The 18,064-nt window shown below is 50.7% G+C and overlaps 1 long non-coding RNA gene and 1 pseudogene across 1 annotated transcript; one reads left to right on the top strand and one right to left on the bottom strand.

Annotated features, from left to right (window-relative positions):
* Positions 1-875: 875 nt before the first annotated feature.
* Positions 876-1,540, top strand: LOC117194506. Its single transcript, XR_004474855.1, has 3 exons — positions 876-949; positions 1,247-1,333; positions 1,406-1,540. It is a non-coding gene; the product is annotated as an uncharacterized LOC117194506 (long non-coding RNA).
* A 14,658-nt stretch (positions 1,541-16,198) lies between these two features.
* Positions 16,199-17,558, bottom strand: LOC117194723 (annotated as a pseudogene).
* Positions 17,559-18,064: the final 506 nt, after the last annotated feature.

Raw genomic sequence — 18,064 nt, 5'->3', positions numbered from 1 at the left:
TTGGTGCTGTCGCTGCAGCATCCGAATTTGTCTGGCATTGGGCATACTCAGGGAGGGCAGGTGGAGCAGCCCAACGCCGCCGCCGCTGCTGCTGTGGGTTCCTGTGCCGCAACTACTAGTTGCATTTGCAGGTGAGTGAGGTAGAGCTAGTGGAGCATTGGCAGTGGCAGGGGCAGGGGCAGGGGCGGGGGCAGGGGCATTTTGTGTAATTGTCCGCTGATGTTGTTGCTGGTTTGATTGTTGGTGATGGGGATGGTTTTGAATTTGGGGGACATGGGATTTGCTTGGCTGTTGGATACTTTCCCGGAGTCGTCGCTTGGCCGATGCATGATTGGCATCCAAATTGTGAAGTGGTTTGAAAGAGTAACGTATAAAAAAAAGGTATAAATACTGGGATCCACAAAAGGGAACATTTGGAAAAGTACCAAGAAGGGATATTGGTCTCCCTATGTTACACAACTTTGCCGCCTCAATTCAAGTTAAAAGGTAAACGAAGGAGAGCGGGTTTTTTTTCTGTTTTTTGAGTTTAAACTTGTAAAATAATTACGGCGTCAATTCGAAAATGGAGGATTCTCAAGTTTAACGCTGTACTGGGGGGTCTCAGACTGTGCAGATCTAGCCTCGGTCTCTTGGAAGAAAAACTGTTGGCGAAGACAGACGTGCTATTTTTGTCCAGTCCAAGTATAAAGAAAAAAAAGAGGAATAAAAACCGGGAAAAGATCTTAACAGCTGAATACAGCAAAAAGAAAGAAATATTGTGCGTTTATAAAGTAAAAGTGTGGTAAATGCCAATCTCAATTGGTATGTATTTCAGCGTCGCTAATATACACCACATACACTCGTGGCTTTTTTTTTATTGTAGGAAATTAATTTTTCACTTATGTGTCACGGACCCGCGATATATTGGAGGCCGTCCAATTCTGCGGAAATTATTAAAGCTATGTAAACGGTCAGCCAATTTCTACCCGAAATATAGATCTGGGTCTCGACCTATTTTCGTTTCCCCATACGAAGTGCCGAGGAGTGCCCAGATGTGAAGCCGGCGGCATCGATCAGTGTAACCGCTGATTCCTATTTTTATGCTATAGTGTCGTTAGTGTAATTAGCTTAGTAAATTTCTTTTGGTTGTGTTTTTACATTCTGTTCGGAAGAAATAGCAAGTGGAATGTGTGACAGGGCGAAAGTGAACAACGGTTAAACGGCAGAGGAGAGCGTGAGTTTTTTTTTTGTAAAAGTATTTCTCCAGCTTTCGTTTTAGGAACGTTGCCGCAGTCCATGGAAGCGCTTTCATCGCTGTTTCAACGCATTTATTAAAACAAATCAAAGGAAGGCCGTAAGTGATCCCAAAACATAAAGATAAAATATTGGAGTTTGTTTGTTATGAGCAAAAAAAAACTTTACGTAGTCAGGGGCTTCGTCGCTTAAGAGAGGCTGTGCGCTCTCCCTTATGCCCTGCTGGCAACCATAAGCGCTTACGCCGCGCATAAGAACCAGCCCTCTTAAGAACAAGGCACAAAAGGGAAGATGCGAGGCTGGTCGCACTGACGTTCTTTTATGCTTTCTACTTGCGGTTGCTTTCGCTAATGCACTTGAATAACTGACCTGACATAACGATCGCGGCGCACAGTTTTTACATTCCCTTTTGCATATTTATTTATTATTATTATCTATTTGCCTAACATAAAAGCTGGAGGTATGTACACGTGAAATTTTAATGAACGTTACTGTGTCAGTATTATGATTGTTGGAGTAGAGCTGTGTCCCGTCCGTTCTGGGAAATAAAAAAACCCCCCATTTCTTGCCGATGAGACGGAAGCCGGAACAAGCACGGAGACGAACCATTACCTGCTCAGCCTTCCGTGAAGGTTTGGTAATATCCAATATGCTACAATTGTCGTCGTCATCGTCATCAAACTCAACAACCATAACATCACTGTCATCATCGTCATCATCATCCACCTCGGCGCGGACGCGCTTCAGTGGCGAACGGGCCGCTGCAGCAGAGGTGGATGGGATATCATCGGTATTGGCTGTGTTTGTTGCCGTTGGCTGATGTTGTTGTTGTTGATGTGTTTGCTGCTGCTGTTGTTCCTCTGGCGGTGTTAGTGGTGGGGGGGGGGGGGGGGGGGGTCCGCCTGTTAACATTGCTGCATCGTCTGGCTGCCGACGTAATTGTAGTTGTCGTTTTTGTGTTTGATGTCGCTGTTTGTGTGCTGATGTATGTCATCATTGTATTTGTGGTTGTGGTTGTGGTATTGGCTGTGTGCATTGCATTTGGAACCGCTGCTGTGGCCGATCGAGCGGGGTTTGTGCCATGGCTGTGGTTCGAGTTCGAACTCGCTCCCGAACGGGCACTCGAACACGAATCTTTTGTTGGCTGCTGTTCGTGCAGAGGCTGCTCGAGTGCCCTCTCGTACTGTTGCTGGTACGAGGTCGTTACCCGCTCTCTCTTTGCGCCTTCTCTCGCTCCTTGCTGTTTCCGGCTCTCTCCACACGATGCATCGGCATACGGTGCCTCGATACGTGTCTGTGTGTGTTGGAGTGTGGGAAGCGGAATTATTGGCGCGCTTGGTACCGCTTGGCTTGGCTTGGCTTGACATTGCGGTGCTTTGGCTGACGCCGCTGCCGCTGCCGACGCCGCCAATGCCTCAAGCCGGCGACTACCGCTGCTGCTGCTGATGGTCTGCTGCTGCTGCTGCTGGCGTTCCTGGTTATGGACCGCCTCCACCCAGTCGCCGATCTGGAACTGCTCCTGGCTGGTGAGATTGGGAATGGCCGCCCAGCTGTTGGGGCAGGGCAGGTCGGGGATGGGGCTTGTGGCCGGAGTGGCCGTGATGGTGGTGTCGGCATTTGTGGTCCTCACATACCCGGTAAGTATACCCGGAAGTGCCTCCAACCAGGTGGATTGACGTCTCAGTATCGCTGCGTTTGCCACGGTGCCGGTGGCTGGCTGCGCTGTCGGAGCTGGCAGTGGAAATGGCTGATTTGGGGCGATCCCTGGCTGTGACGCCGTGTGGTCCTCGTCGTCGTCGTCCTCTTGTGGCAGTGGATCCGCGGGGCATAGCTGCGCTGGATTGGCTTTGGTTGGATTTGGTAATACATTTTTCGACCGACGCGAGTAGAGTTTTTATACCCGATACTCAAAATAAGTATTGGGGTATATTAGATTTGTGGTAAAAGTGGATGTGTGTAACGTCCAGAAGGAATCGTTTCCGACCCCATAAAGTATACGCAATGGACGAAAATCTGGGGCATCCACAAATCTCAGAGACTATTAAGGCTAGAGTAACCAAATTTGGTATCCGCACTTCTGTTAGATCTCACTATAAAACGTATATCTCAGAATTTCGCCCCACCCCCTTCCGCCCCCACAAAGGACGAAAATCTGTTGCATCCACAATATTGCAGATTCGAGAAAACTAAAAACGCAGAATCATAGATAATTACCATATCTATCAGATTGCTGAATCTGGATCAGATCGGATCATTTTTGTAGCCAAAAGGAACAAATCAATTTGCAGTGGCTACGCAGCGGGAAAGGGAAAAGGTAAAGACAAAATATTCGGCACTTTGACGGAGGGACTAAACCTCAGACACGTCTCGACACCACAACGTTCACGACACGACTTTTCATTTGGACAGAGACCCAGACTCGAGACCACTCCACGATCGGGGCAAAAGGCTCCAAAAGTACGAATTGTCAAGAGGGGGGAGGGGGACTCGTCAAAGCATTTCGCGTCAGAGCGGCGCGAAATGAATAATAGTGTGTCAAGTTTTTTTTTTTTTAATTTAATATACTTATTTATTTTATCTATAATATCTACTGTACAATTTATATTTAACTTAATTTAACGGACAAGAGTATGCTGGGACTAGGGGCCCCGGGGACTGCGGTACTGCCGCAAAGCATTGCTTCGCAGTGGCGTGGGCACCTACTCCGTCTGCTCCTTCCGCCTTCTCTCCAAGGACCTAAGCGTTCGCATCACGCTAGAGGCGAACTCCGCGGCCGCTTCCCACACCTTCGGGTCTGCCAGCATCAGCGGCACCAGAGTCTCGGTGCTGACCCTAGACCCTGCTGATGTCTCCAATGTCTGACGCTCGAGGTCAAACCTGTGGCGGTCGAAGAGGACGTGGCGAGCGTCCTCCTCTATGCCTGTGCCACACTCGGGGCACCAGTCCTCTGTCTCGTGGCCGAAGCGCTTGAGGTAGCCGCGGAAGCAGCCATGTCCGCTCAGTGCCTGGGTAAGGTAGAAATCCACCTGGCCGTGCTTCCTTTCAACCCAGCATGCTATGCTTCGGATGAGGGTGTGGGTCGATCGGCCTTTGGGTGAGTGGTCCCATCGAGTCTGCCATCTGTCTATGCTGGTCCTTCTGGCGGCGTCCTTAATTTCTGCTTTGGAGCGTACCTCGGCTGGATGGATCTCCTTCCTCTCCCTTATCAGCTCCCTGAGCGGAACTTGCCCGGCAATGACTAACGCGGCTTCGTCTGAGATGGTCCGGAACGAGCACGCGATCCTAATGGCGCACAGTCTGTACGTTGCCTCCACACCTCGCATGTAGCTCCTCACCTTCGCGGCTTCTGCCCACACCGGTGCGGCGTAGAGCATCTGCGACGTCGACGCTCGTCAGCAGTTTCCTCGTTGCCCGCTTTGGCCCTCTGGTGTTTAGCAGCATCCTGGATCCGGCATCCGCGGTCCCACCGGCCTTCGTGTGGACGTATTCCAGATGCTCTTTGAAGGACAGCCGCGTGTCGATGAGGACTCCAAGGTACTTGATGGACCTCTGCGATTCGATCGCGGTCCCACCAACCTGGACTCTGGCGGTATCGACCACTTTACGGCTGGATATCAGGACCGCCTCCGTTTTTTGGGCCGCCAGCTCCAGCCCCGCGGCGGCTAGACACGCCTCGACGGCTTGTATGGCGACGTTGGCAAGCTCCTCCACTGCGGCAAGTTCCTTCGCTACCGCCACTATTGCGACGTCGTCAGCGAAACCCACCAGGTTAGTGTTGGCTGGCATCGGGAGCCGTAGGACCCCGTCGTACATGGCGTTCCAGAGCAGAGGTCCCAAAACGGAGCCCTGCGGGACTCCGGCTGAGACTTCGTATGCCCTAGAGCCCTGACATGTGTCCATTGTCAGCACCCTATTGCTGAAATAGCTGCGCGCTATATTCAGTAGGTAGCCCGGGATGTTGAAGGACTTCAGTGCCTCCAGCGTCCAAGTCCAGTCGGCCGAGTTGAAGGCGTTTCTTATGTCCAGTGTCACCACCAGACAATAGGACTTGGTTCCGCCTCTCCACCTAGTCCCAGCTTCCTCCGCCGTTTGTACGACCCTCAAGATGGCGTCCAGCGTCGACCTCCCTTTCCTGAACCCGTATTGGTTCTGGGAGAGACCGCCTGCTGCTTCGATGGCTGCGCTCAGCCTCGCACCGATCACCCTTTCGAAGACTTTTCCCATGGAGTCCAGAAGGCAGATGGGCCTGTAGGAAGAGGCCACCCCTGGCGGCTTGCCCGGCTGGTTAATAGTAGCAGCCGTTGCCTTTCCACCTCTCGGGGAACGTCCCCTCCTGGAGGCATTTGTTGAAAAGGCCCGCAACTTCCCTCGGGAGTAGAAGAAGTGCCAGCTTCAACGCGCTGTTGGGGATCGCATCCGGACCCGGAGCCTTCATAGGTATCAGGTTTCTGCCTGCCTGCAACACCTCGGCTTCCGTAAACTCTCAGATGTCGCTCGGGCTATGCTCGAACCGCAGGGAGCTAGGGATCTGCCGTCCTCGAGGAAACAGTGCCCTGACTATACCCTCCAGTGCCTCTGGATGTGTTGGAGCTTTACTGCCCGCGTTCAGCCTCTTCACCACCATCCTGTACGCGCCTCCCCAGGGGTCCTCTTCGGCGGCATCACACAGCTTAAGGAAGCATTCTCTCTTGCTGTTCCTTATGGCGGTCTTCAGATCCTTCCTCGCCGCTTTGTAGGTCTCGCTGCATCAGGCCAAGCGCGGTGTGCCTCTGGCTCGCTGGAGCAGCCTTCTGGCCCGGTGGCAGGTTCTACGGAGAACCGCAATCGCTTCGCTCCACCAGAAAACTGGATCCTTGTGCTTACGGAACGTCCCTCTCGGTAGCATGCTCTGGTCGCAGGCGCCTTCAACTGCGTCCGCCAATTTGGTCGCCATATCGTTGGCTCCGTCTGCATCGTTTGCAGAGTAGCTCTCAAGGGCGCTTGCGAAGGCTTGGGCCCTCAGCGTGTCCTGCCGGTACGCCTTCCCATGCCGGAACGGGGTACCTCTCGATCGGGCAAGGGTGCCCAGGGTGCATAGTATGGCCTCGTGGTCGCTGGCAGTATATACGTCGCTGATCCTCCATCGGGCGTGCCGGGCCAGCGTGCTGCTGGCATAGGTGAGATCGATGATCGACCCTACACCTGCCCTGCTGAAAGTTTGTTGGGACCCTTCGTTCAGAAGGACGACGTCCAGAGAGGCAAAAGCCTCCAACACCGTGCGGCCTCTGGCGTTTGTACGGGAGGACCCCCATTCCAGTCGTTCCAGTAGAAGCTCCAGCTGTAGAACCATATGCCGCCTACGTATGTAGGCCCGTCCGCCGACTTGGTGTCGCGCAATTGTGGCGCGTCGACGCCACAGAGCCACAGGGCCGCTTTGCCAGTAAGGTCCGTGGCCCAATCGCTGCTACTGCCCACCTTATGTGGCTCGCTGAGGAGTGCCACCTCAGAGCCAAGCTCGCGCACCGTCTGCGTCAGGAGATCCTGTGCGGCCCTGCAGTGATTCAGGTTGAGTTGAATCAACTGCATGTCGTCCTGGTTTTGCCGACCCCGCTTCGCGTGGCTGGGCAGTTTTTAGTGCCTGCCTGGTGCGTGACCTCCTTCTTTCCAGCTGCTGAGCAGATGAAGCACGCAGGCTCTTTTTTGCATTCGGCAACTTTGTGCCCTTTCTCCCCGCATTTGATGCAGCAGCCGCTCCTGTCCACTGTACTCTTGCAGTTCCGTGCGATATGCCCGGGTTCCAGACATCGGTAGCACCTTGGGAGTCCATCTCTTTCCCGGATCCTACATATGGTCCAGCCGATCCTCACCTTGCCGCCTTTCAGGACCGCTTGGCCCAGGGAGAAGGGCAAGCTGACCACCGCCAGCTGAGCCTCCGCGTAACCGCGGCGCAGACTGCGGACTCTTACTCGACATTCGTCAATGTTGAATTGGCGAGTTAGAGCGGCACAGATCTCCTGCTCCGTCGCGAGGGAGTCGATGTCCCGTATCTCCAATATGACCACCTTCGAGTCTTCCGTCATTGCGCGCACAGACGCTCCTTTTCGCTGCCTTGGGCGCGTAGGTGGGGTTCTCGGCTCCACCATTGGACCTTCGGCCACGGATGGCTGGCTAAGTTTACGCCACGGTTCGGTTTGCGCTGCGGCATCTTTCCTCCAGACGGTCGTTGTCTGCTGCTCCTTGTCTGCGTTGCGCGTGCTCTGTGAGCATTTCGGGCACAGGCCTTGGGCGTCGGAGCCTTCCTGCACCGCGCTTCTACCCGCTGCAGCCTCTTGGCTCGATTCGATGATGTTCGAATGCAGCTCCTTCATGCGCACGAACAGTGCTCTGGTGGCCATGTTGATGTGGCGCGTATTTTTGTCCATCATCCTGGTCTGAACCTCATCAAGGATTTTTCCCAGCTCCGAGAGGTTCTCAAGGCAGTTAGCCACCTGGTGGGCCTTGCTCTTCTTGGGCGGCGTTTGCCTCTGGGAACTTCCCGGGCTGGCTGGGTCCCGAACCCTCTTGGGGTCTCCCTAGAGTCAAGGTCCCGACTCTGCGCCGCTGCTGCTGGAGATGGAGATAGCTCGGGAGCCGGCGATCGGGCGAGCATGCTACCCTTCCTGAAGGCGAGCTTTTCATCCTCCTCCATTCCTATTGTTTACTTTAGAATTTGAATTTCGAAATTAAAATCTCCCTCCATTGGCGCGCAACTCCAGCTCTCTCCAACACTCTGGCAGACCTCGGTCGATCGGGGCTGTCTGGCAACACCGTCCGTGTGGCAACTCTACGCGATCAACTGTCTGGCGGCGCGATCAGCTGCTGTGTGTGAAGCTCCGGACGAGAAGAAGAAGAAAGAAGAAAAGTTGAGTGAAAATTCCTTTCAAATTCAAGTGTGTGTGTGTGTGTGTGGTGTGGTGTGAGTCAAGAAAGTGAAGTGGGGCCACGCTCAAAAGTATGCTGTCTCTTCTTTGTAATTCTCCCTAACTTAAAATTTGATTTGCAATCCCCTGTGAGTTCGTCAACTTGATGTTTTGTTGGCTATAATGCGTATGTGGTCTTCAGTCCCCTCTACTACCCTTGCCGCCTGCTGAGGGCAGACGACTAGGAATGTAGCATGTACATGTGGGCGGGCAGTTTATAGGGGGCGTAATTGTTTTATGCGAAGACTAGCATTTTTGGCTCAATTTAGGCCGTAGTGGTGGTGTGGCGGCAACTGGTGCTGATTTGAAAGTCGATTTGAAACCGATAATCAATTGTCAGCACCGTTGCCGCCGAAGATTTATCACAGATTGTAATAATTTTGTAGTGGGGTGTCGGAGAACCGCACTAATTACGAAAATAACAATGGGGGGGGGGGGGGGGGTGGGGGGGGGAAAGGGGTTAAAGAAATGAGATCGAAAATTCAGAAAGTGCAGTGTTGCAACACGTAGTCAATTGAGGAATAGATAAAGAGAAAAAGGTAAACAATGCAGGTGCTTTGCGTGGAAAATAAGAGGAAATACACTAAATAAAAAAGAGACAAGCACTTGCAGAAATAACAATACAGATAAGTAGTAGACTGGAGTGAAGACGACGGAAAAACAGGTAATAAAAGAGATACTACACTGGAACAAAGACTAGACAAAACAGGTACAATTGATTTACGTTTACAATATTACAATAAACATAACAATTTAAAACAATGTCTATATCTTTCTTATAATTACAGGGAAGACAAGAAACAGCGGAGCATCGGCCGGCATAGCAAAACACAATGCTTGTAAAGACATTGCGTTGCATATCGGCCGACCCCGTCGTCCCCCCTGGTCATCGAAATTGGCGTCATCCGAAGTCGTCAGAAGTAGGTGCAATTAGCACCTCGTCGTCGTTGTGGCTGTGGCTGCCCTCTTGGAGAACCAGTGGCACTGGTCCGGCCACCAGCTGGGAGCCAGGAGTAGACGGCACACATATTACTGTGGCGACACGGGTCCGGCCGCCAAAGTGAAATGGATGTGAGTGTGTGTGTGCGTCGGCAATTGTGGCCCTAGTGTAGAGCGAGTGGCACTGGTCCGGCCACCAGCTGTGGGCAATAGCGGACAACGACACACCTACTCGAACGGCACAGGTCCGGCCGCCCAAGTGTAATGGATGTTTGTGTGTGTGTGTCTGAATGGCTGGCGGTAAGTATTTTGAGAGCCCTTTTTAATCGTATGTGTGGCTGATGGATTTTTCCTTTTCCAGGACCATAGGGCACTCTGAATGCCATGGCACTGGACCCGGCCACCAACTAAGGACGATGCGGGACACGACACACCTACTCGAACGGCACAGGTCCGGCCGCCCAAGTGTAATGGATGTTTGTGTGTGTGGGTCTGAATGGCTGGCGGTAAGTATTTTGAGAGCCCTTTTTAATCGTATGTGTGGCTGATGGATTTTTCCTTTTCCAGGACCATAGGGCACTCTGAATGCCATGGCACTGGATCCGGCCACCAACTAAGGACGATGGCGGACACGACACACATAACTCGAACGGCACAGGTCCGGCCGCCCAAGTGTAATGGATGTTTGTGTGTGTGTGTCTGAATGGCTGGCGGTAAGTATTTTGAGAGCCATTTTTAATCATATGTGTGGCTGATGGATTTTTCCTTTTCCAGGACCATAGGGCACTCTGTATGCCATGGCACTGGATCCGGCCACCAACTAAGGACGATGGCGGACATGACACACCTACTCAAACGGCACAGGTCCGGCCGCCCAAGTGTAATGGATGTTTGTGTGTGTGTGTCTGAATGGCTGGCGGTAAGTATTTTGAGAGCCCTTTTTAATCGTATGTGTGGCTGATGGATTTTTCCTTTTCCAGGACCATAGGGCACTCTGAATGCCATGGCACTGGATCCGGCCACCAACTAAGGACGATGGCGGACACGACACACATAACTCGAACGGCACAGGTCCGGCCGCCCAAGTGTAATGGGTGTTTGTGTGTGTGTGTCTGTTTTTGGCTATTCTAGCAAAACGCACACAACGCACTGCATTCGATTTGAATTTGTCCGGCCGTATGATTTTGCAAGTGTGTATGGCAGCATTTTTATTCGTTTATGTTTTATTTAATGGCTTTGATGGCGGCAGCGTCCGTTGTTCGTTTTTGTTGTGGCATGCGAGTGATATGCATTTGTCATTTAATCCAATGCAGTGGCAGAGATGTGTCCAATTAGTACACAGCGTTCCAGGATATCTGGTTGTCAAGATGGTACCTCATGTTGCGGGCGTAGGCCTTAATGTCATCCATGGAGTCGTCATCTGTCCACATCTCATCGTCATCATTTTCTTCATCCATTTCAGGATCCGTCTCTGGAATGGCGGCTGGCGTTGGCCCTAACTTTTTTTGTGGTGGCTGTGATCGTGGTGGTTTCTTTGACCGCCTGGCTGCTGGAGCTGGGGCAACCACTGTTGCTGCTGCCATTGTTGGTGGATTTTCCGATGTTTCTGGAACTGCTGGAGTTGCCGTCACTGCCTGGGATTGGATGAGCGAGGTAATAGTGACATCATCACTTCCAGACTCTTTTCCAATCGCGTCATCCTCTGCGTATTCTCCAACAGTGCCTGGCTGCAGGATCCCTCGAAAGATTGGCGTTTCGGCTGCATCTTCTGCCGGGAGCGGATGTTGGCAAGCTGCTGCTGCTGCTGTCGCTGTTGTTGTTCGCGCTGCTGCTGCTGTTGCAGCTGCTGTAGCTGCTGCTGTTGTGCCTGGGAACGGCTCAATGGCTGCTCTGGACGTAGTCGCCCAGTGCGTGGGCCAGAGGCAGCAGGCGTCTGTTTTTTTGTCTGTATTGGCTGCTGCTGCTTCTGTTTCTGCTGATGTTGTTGTCCTCTTCGTCGCCCAGGAGAGGAGACATTGAGTGGCGTCGTTGAGTGCTGCTGCTGTCGGCGCCCTGGATGTGCTGGTGTTGTTTTTGCTGGTGGCTGCTGCTCTGGCAATGGCTGCAGAAGCGAGCTGCGCTTGCGACGCAACTCCTGCATGGCCACTCGGTGCGACAGAAGGCGGCCCCTTGCTGCCTTGAATGCCGGACATCCCTTGTAGGCGCTGATGTGGGCGCCCTGGCAATTGGCGCATTTAGGGGCGTCTGCCCTTGGCTTGGCACATGCCGTGGACGCGTGGGCACCCGCACACTTCATACAGACGAATGAACGCCTGCAGTAGGTGCGGGTGTGCCCAAAAGCCTGACATCTGTGGCACTGGGCTGGGTCCACCGGCTTGGCCTGCCTCTCAACGATCACCAACTGGTTGTCCAGCTGGGTTAATTGGAGGACATCGTGCTGGCTTTCATCCGGCGTGGGGGCTATCTCCAACTCGAACTGGTCGAGTGGCTGTCCATCGGATCTCGCTTTAATGGCTCTAATAAATTTAACTGAATAGCCCAGTTCGGCCATCTGATTTGTTATTAGTTGGGTGCTTGTGGAGTGGTGGAGATCTCGCACGACGATCCGTAGCCCACGGTCACTCTTGTGCTTGTGTGTGTAGTGGCCAGTCATCGCCTCGTTGCCGCCGCCATCGCCCAGGATTGCCATGATGGCATCCCTGGTAGATGACGTAGCCATGTCGCGGGCCTGGATACGGACACCATTGCGGCTGATGAGCTTGGTGTGATAGCTACTGTTGCCCACCCTCGGGTCATTCTGCAGCTTGTCCAGAATGGGTATAATGTCGGGGACAGCTGGCAGAATGATTAGGGGGGGGGGGGGGGGGGGGGAATAATTGTCGTTGGTTGGTGCTGTCGCTGCAGCATCCGAATTTGTCTGGCATTGGGCATACTCAGGGAGGGCAGGTGGGGCAGCCCAACGCCGCCGCCGCTGCTGCTGTGGGTTCCTGTGCCGCAACTACTAGTTGCATTTGCAGGTGAGTGAGGTAGAGCTAGTGGAGCATTGGCAGTGGCAGGGGCAGGGGCAGGGGCGGGGCAGGGGCATTTTGTGTAATTGTCCGCTGATGTTGTTGCTGGTTTGATTGTTGGTGATGGTTTTGAATTTGAGGGATATGGGATTTGCTTTAAGAGAATTTAATTCCATATTTGTAAACACTCAAGAAAGTGATAGTGTTAACACATGTAACAAAATCCATGTATTAGATAAATTTTTAACTAAGGGTAAAGAAGAATACTCGAATGAAGAAATATCGAGGGGGAACGTTGTGAGTTGCTGCGGACACCGCAACTCTACAGTTATACCCGATACTAAGTCAGTATGGCTCTCCTCCGGCAGACGCCGCTAATATTGAACCACACGACAAAGAGTGCGTGCGAGAGAGACAGAAAATCAGTCTGAGCGTGACGTCGGGCGCTGCGTAGCCACTGAAAATTGCTTTCTTGCTTTTGGCTACAAAAATGATCCCATCTGATCCAGATTCAGCAATCTGATAGATATGGTCATTATCTATGATTCTGCGTTTTTAGTTTTCTCGAATGTGCAATCTTGTGGATGCAACAGATTTTCGTCTTTTGTGGGGGCGGAAGGGGGTGGGGCGAAATTCTAAGATAAACGTTTTATAGTGAGATCTAACAGAAGTGCGGATACCAAATTTGGTTACTCTAGCCTTTATAGTCTCTGAGATTTGTGGATGCCCCAGATTTTCGGCCGACCATGAAAACTTTGTGTTAGAGAGAGACAGAGCGAGAAAGAATGAAATTGTTTTCTTGATTCTGGCTATAATCATTATACGATCTGGTTCAGATTTTGCACTGTAGAAGATATGGTCATCCTCGCCGATTCTGCGTTTTTGGTTTTATCGTATCTTTAAAAATGTGGATGCCACAGATTTTCGTCCTTTGTGGAGGCGGAAGTGGGCGGGCGAAGTTTTGAAATATTTTTGTAGCAGTGACATATCACAGAAGTCTGGATCCAAAACATCGTTGCTCTAGCTCTTATAGTCTTTGAGCACTAGGCGCTGAAGGGGACGGGCGGAGGGACGGACGGACGGACGGACGGACGGACGGACGGACAGACGGACAGACAGACAGGGCTCAATCGACTCGGCTATTGATGCTGATCAAGAATATATATACTTTATGGGGTCGGAAACGATTCCTTCTGGACGTTACACACATCCACTTTTACCACAAATCTAATATACCCCAATACTCATTTTGAGTATCGGGTATAAAAACTATATTTTATGAGATTCTGAACAAGTACAGAAAGGACGACTGGAACATTCTATCAACAGATGCCTCAGTTACAGAAAGTACATGTGGCATAGGAATAGTAGAATGGCCTAGTGGAAATATCCACAAGTACAAAATAGAAAACAGATTATCCTCAGTAGGTGCCGAACTCGGAGGCCTTAAAAAGGCCTGCGAACTATGTCTTAAATATAATTACAAAAAGGCTTTGATTTTAAGTGATGGATTAGAAGCTATTAATTTAATTAAAAATAAGAATACAGACTCGTACCTAGTGAACCTAGTGTACCTATTCACAACATAATTAACCAATCAGACATTCAGAAACTTGACATTCTATGGGTCCCTGGTCACAAGGGTGTGGCCATCAACGAAAAGACTGACATAGCAGCAAAGGCTGCTACAAGTGAGGGGTTTACAATAAATATAAAATACAGCTACAAGGAGGCTCAAAGAGAAATTAGGAACTTTTTAGTATACAAATGGAATGAGGACTACAGGACGAAGTGTAGGACGAAGGGATCCAGCCTCATAGACATATTTCCAGACATACCCAGTAAACCCCGGCATTTTTCTCTTAAATGGAATGCTAAAAGCATCAATACCATTAACAGACTTATGACGGGACACACATACGACAAAGTCGTCCTACACAGAATCAAAGCAATTGACTCAAATATCTGCGAAACGTGCAATGTAACTGAATATGCCGAACACCTGATCTTCGATTGCCAAAGATTTGCCGGGCTCAGAAGGAAATTCAAAATCTTTAAATATTATAACAATTTACATCAATTATTAATAAAAACGAGGGGGAACGTTGTGAGTTGCTGCGTACACCGCAACTCTACAGTTATACCCGATACTAAGTCAGTATGGCTCTCCTGCGGCAGACGCCGCTAATATTGAACCACACGACAAAGAGTGCGTGCGAGAGAGACAGAAAATCAGTCTGAGCGTGACGTCGGGCGCTGCGTGGCCACTGCAAATTGATTTCTTGCTTTTGGCTACAAAAATGATCCGATCTGATCCAGATTCAGCAATCTGATAGATATAGTCATTATCTATAATTCTGCCTTTTTAGGTTTCTCGAATGTGCAATATTGTGGATGCAACAGATTTTCGTTCTTTGTGGGAGCGGAAAGGGGTGGGGCGAAATTCTGAGATATACGTTTTATAGTGAGATCTAACAGAAGTGCGGATACCAAATTTGGTTACTCTAGCCTTAATAGTCTCTGAGATTTGTGGATGCCCCAGATTTTCGTCCTTTGCGGGGGCGGAAGGGGGTGTGGCGAAATTTGGACACGAAACGGTCAAGGTCAGATATCACAGGAGTGTGGATACCAAATTTGGTTGCTCTGGCTCTTATAGGTTCTGAGATCCTTGAACTCATATTTTGCAATTGGCAAAGCCGACCATGAAACCTGTGTGTTAGAGAGAGACAGAGCGAGAAAGAATGAAATTGTTTTCTTGATTCTGGCTATAATAATTATACGATCTGATTGAGATTTTACACTCTAGAACATATAGTCATCTTCTACGATTCTGCGTTTTTGGTTTTATCGTATCTTTAAAAATGTGGATGCCACAGATTTTCGTCCTTTGTGGGGGCGGAAGTGGGCGGGGCAAAGTTTTGAAATATTTTTGTAGCAGTGACATATCACAGATGTCTGGATCCAAAACATAGTTGCTCTAGCTCTTATAGTCTTTGAGCACTAGGCGCTGAAGGGGACGGACGGACGGACGGACGGACGGACGGACAGACGGACCGACGGACGGACGGACGGACGGACGGACAGACGGACAGACAGACAGGGCTCAATCGACTCGGCTATTGATGCTGATCAAGAATATATATACTTTATGGGGTCGGAAACGATTCCTTCTGGACGTTACACACATCCACTTTTACCACAAATCTAATATACACCAATACTCATTTTGAGTATCGGGTATAAAAAGAGCCGCTACATCTCAGAGAGCTGGCAATCTTCATCAAAACTGCTGACTTAAACTTTTGACCCCTTTTTTCTTCATCATGTTATAAAGTAATTTCAGTTTATTTTGTAAAACAGTTAAGTAATTTTCCTCTTTTTTTTATATACCGACCTGTCAAACTCGCCAAACTACATCACCAGTATCTGATCAATGTGGCTACAGTGCTACGATCAAAATTCCGATCATCCTTGAGATGATTTAAAACCAAAAAAAAAAAAAAAAAGTAATAAGAACATTAATAAAGTACGCTTCAGGGTCACACTAAGTGCCCTGAGCAAGTTTACAAATCAAAAAATCACATCCCCAATGTTGGACAGGCAGATGAGCAGCAGCGGGATGCCGACGATGGCATAGAAATCGTTGTCACCTTGCCCCAGTCGGATTTTAAGGTCTTTTAAGGCTTTATTTAGCTGTCACAAAGTTGAAAAGAGTAATCGTGTACATTTCCAAGTGCTGGAAACAAAAGTTTCACACCATATTTTAGGTGGCATCATTTTTACGCGCTAAAAAGTGAATTTTCAGCAGCAGCAGGCACGCAAATCGAATCAAAACATTCAGGTCTATGTGCGCGTTAGGTGAGTGCCCCATCTACGGGTAGTAGATCGCCCAATAAGTACGATTTCCATCCCTGCAGGCCGCTGAATGCACGCGAGCGATGCATACGCTCCGCAGAGGTTGTGGATGTGCTCAATCCACGCGAGATCCTCACACGCCACACCCTCGACTCGAAATTGACGAAGAAGTTTACGTTTGATCGGAGCTTCGGCCCCGAGTCCAAGCAATGCGATGTCAATGCGGTGGTGGTGTCGCCCCTGATCGAAGAGGTGCTAAGCGGCTACAATTGCACGGTGTTCGCGTACGGACAGACGGGTACTGAACAGAATAGAACAGAAATAAGGTGAAAACTGGCACAGGGAGAGCTTTTGGTCGTGGCTCACCCAATTCCTGGCTCAGATGCTGCTTGGAGGCCGCCTGCTGCTCCAAATAGAGACTCAGGCTGCCGCTGTACTCCTTGAGGACCGTTTTCTTGGTTAGCTTCTGATTGACTTCTGGCTTATTCTGGATATTCTTCGCCCGATGCGCGTACTCCAGCGTGCTGAGTGTATCGTCAATGTCCTTGTGCCCTGGCGAGATGGTGGCAATGATCGAGGTCTTTGTCCGGCCGCCCAGCGACTCCTGCAGCAGGCGAGTCAGCTTCGATTCGCGGTACGGGACATGGGGGCCCGATCCACCAGAGCGGTAATCACACGGCCCAGCGTCAGGAGGCTCTGGTTGATTTTGACCGTCTCGCGCACGCGTATCCCCTTCTCGTTGCCCGCCTTGTAGACGTTCTCGCTGCCCGCCAGATCCACCAGATTGAGTTTTCCGATCTTCAGCATATCCTCGCCATCGATGCCGTTCTCACGAATGTGCACCACTATGGAGAAGACGGTGTGGCTGCGCGAGGACTGCGCGTTCATCAGGGTGGTCGCGGTCTTGCGTCGCTCCTTGCCCTTCTCCAGGAGCTTGTAGACATCGTCCTTGCTCTGGACAGTGATCTCCTCGAGGCCCTTGATGATCACCGAACCCTTCTTTGTGCTGTCGTCGAAGATGCGTATCTTTGTGGAGTCATCGGTGGAGAGGAGGTCGCACAGCTCCTCGTTGTACAGCTCCAGGTAGGAGATGCGCATCGTAAACTCAACTTCCATCATGCGGAGTTCGTCGAAAAGGTGACTCAAGGCACGCGGTATGATGCCCACATCAGAGTCCTACAAAAGGGCCAAAAGCCAAAGACAAAAGGCAGGTAGAGCAGCAATTAACGTTTGAGCCGCCTCCCTCGTCCGATTCTAGGAATTAGAAAACTGGTTCCCCTCTACTCACATCTTCCCAAGAGGACTTCAACTCCGCGGTCTCATTCCCCACCATCGTGTGCGTCTTGACAGTACCCGTCTGTCCGTACGCGAACACCGTGCAATTGTAGCCGCTTAGCACCTCTTCGATCAGGGGCGACACCACCACCGCATAGACATCGCATTGCTTGGACTCGGGGCCGAAGCTCCGATCAAACGTAAACTTCTTCGTCAACTTCGAGTCGAGGGTGTGGCGTGTGAGGATCTCGCGTGGATTGAGCACATCCACAACCTCTGCGGAGCGTATGCATCGCTTGCGTGCATTCATCGGCCTGCAGGGATGGAAATCGTACTTATTGGGCGATCTACTACCCGTAGATGGGGCACTCACCTAACGCGCACATAGACCTGAATGTTTTGATTCGATTTGCGTGCCTGCTGCTGCTGAAGTTGCAGGCGTACGTTGTTCGATGTGTCCATTTTACAGCACAAAACTCAAAATTCACTTTTTAGCGCGTAAAAATGTTGCCACCCAAAATATGGTGTGAAACTTTTGTTTCCAGCACTTGGAAATGTACACGTTTACTCTTTTCAACTTTGTGACAGCTAAATAAAGCCATAAAAGACCTTAAAATCCGACTGGGGCAAGGTGACAACGATTTCTATGCCATCGTCGGCATCCCGCTGATGCTCATCTGCCTGTCCAACATTGGGGATGTGATGGCCACGTCATTCCGGTGAGCCTCTGCGCGCTGACATCTCCACAGCCGCGTGACTCTGCCGCTAATGACTCCACTCCACACCACTTCTCTCTTTCATAGTTTTCTCTACTGG

The sequence above is a fragment of the Drosophila miranda genome (assembly GCF_003369915.1).
Source record: "Drosophila miranda strain MSH22 chromosome Y unlocalized genomic scaffold, D.miranda_PacBio2.1 Contig_Y3_pilon, whole genome shotgun sequence".
NCBI classification, from domain to species: Eukaryota; Metazoa; Arthropoda; class Insecta; order Diptera; family Drosophilidae; genus Drosophila; species Drosophila miranda.
This window is presented reverse-complemented; position numbering and strand designations above follow the sequence as displayed.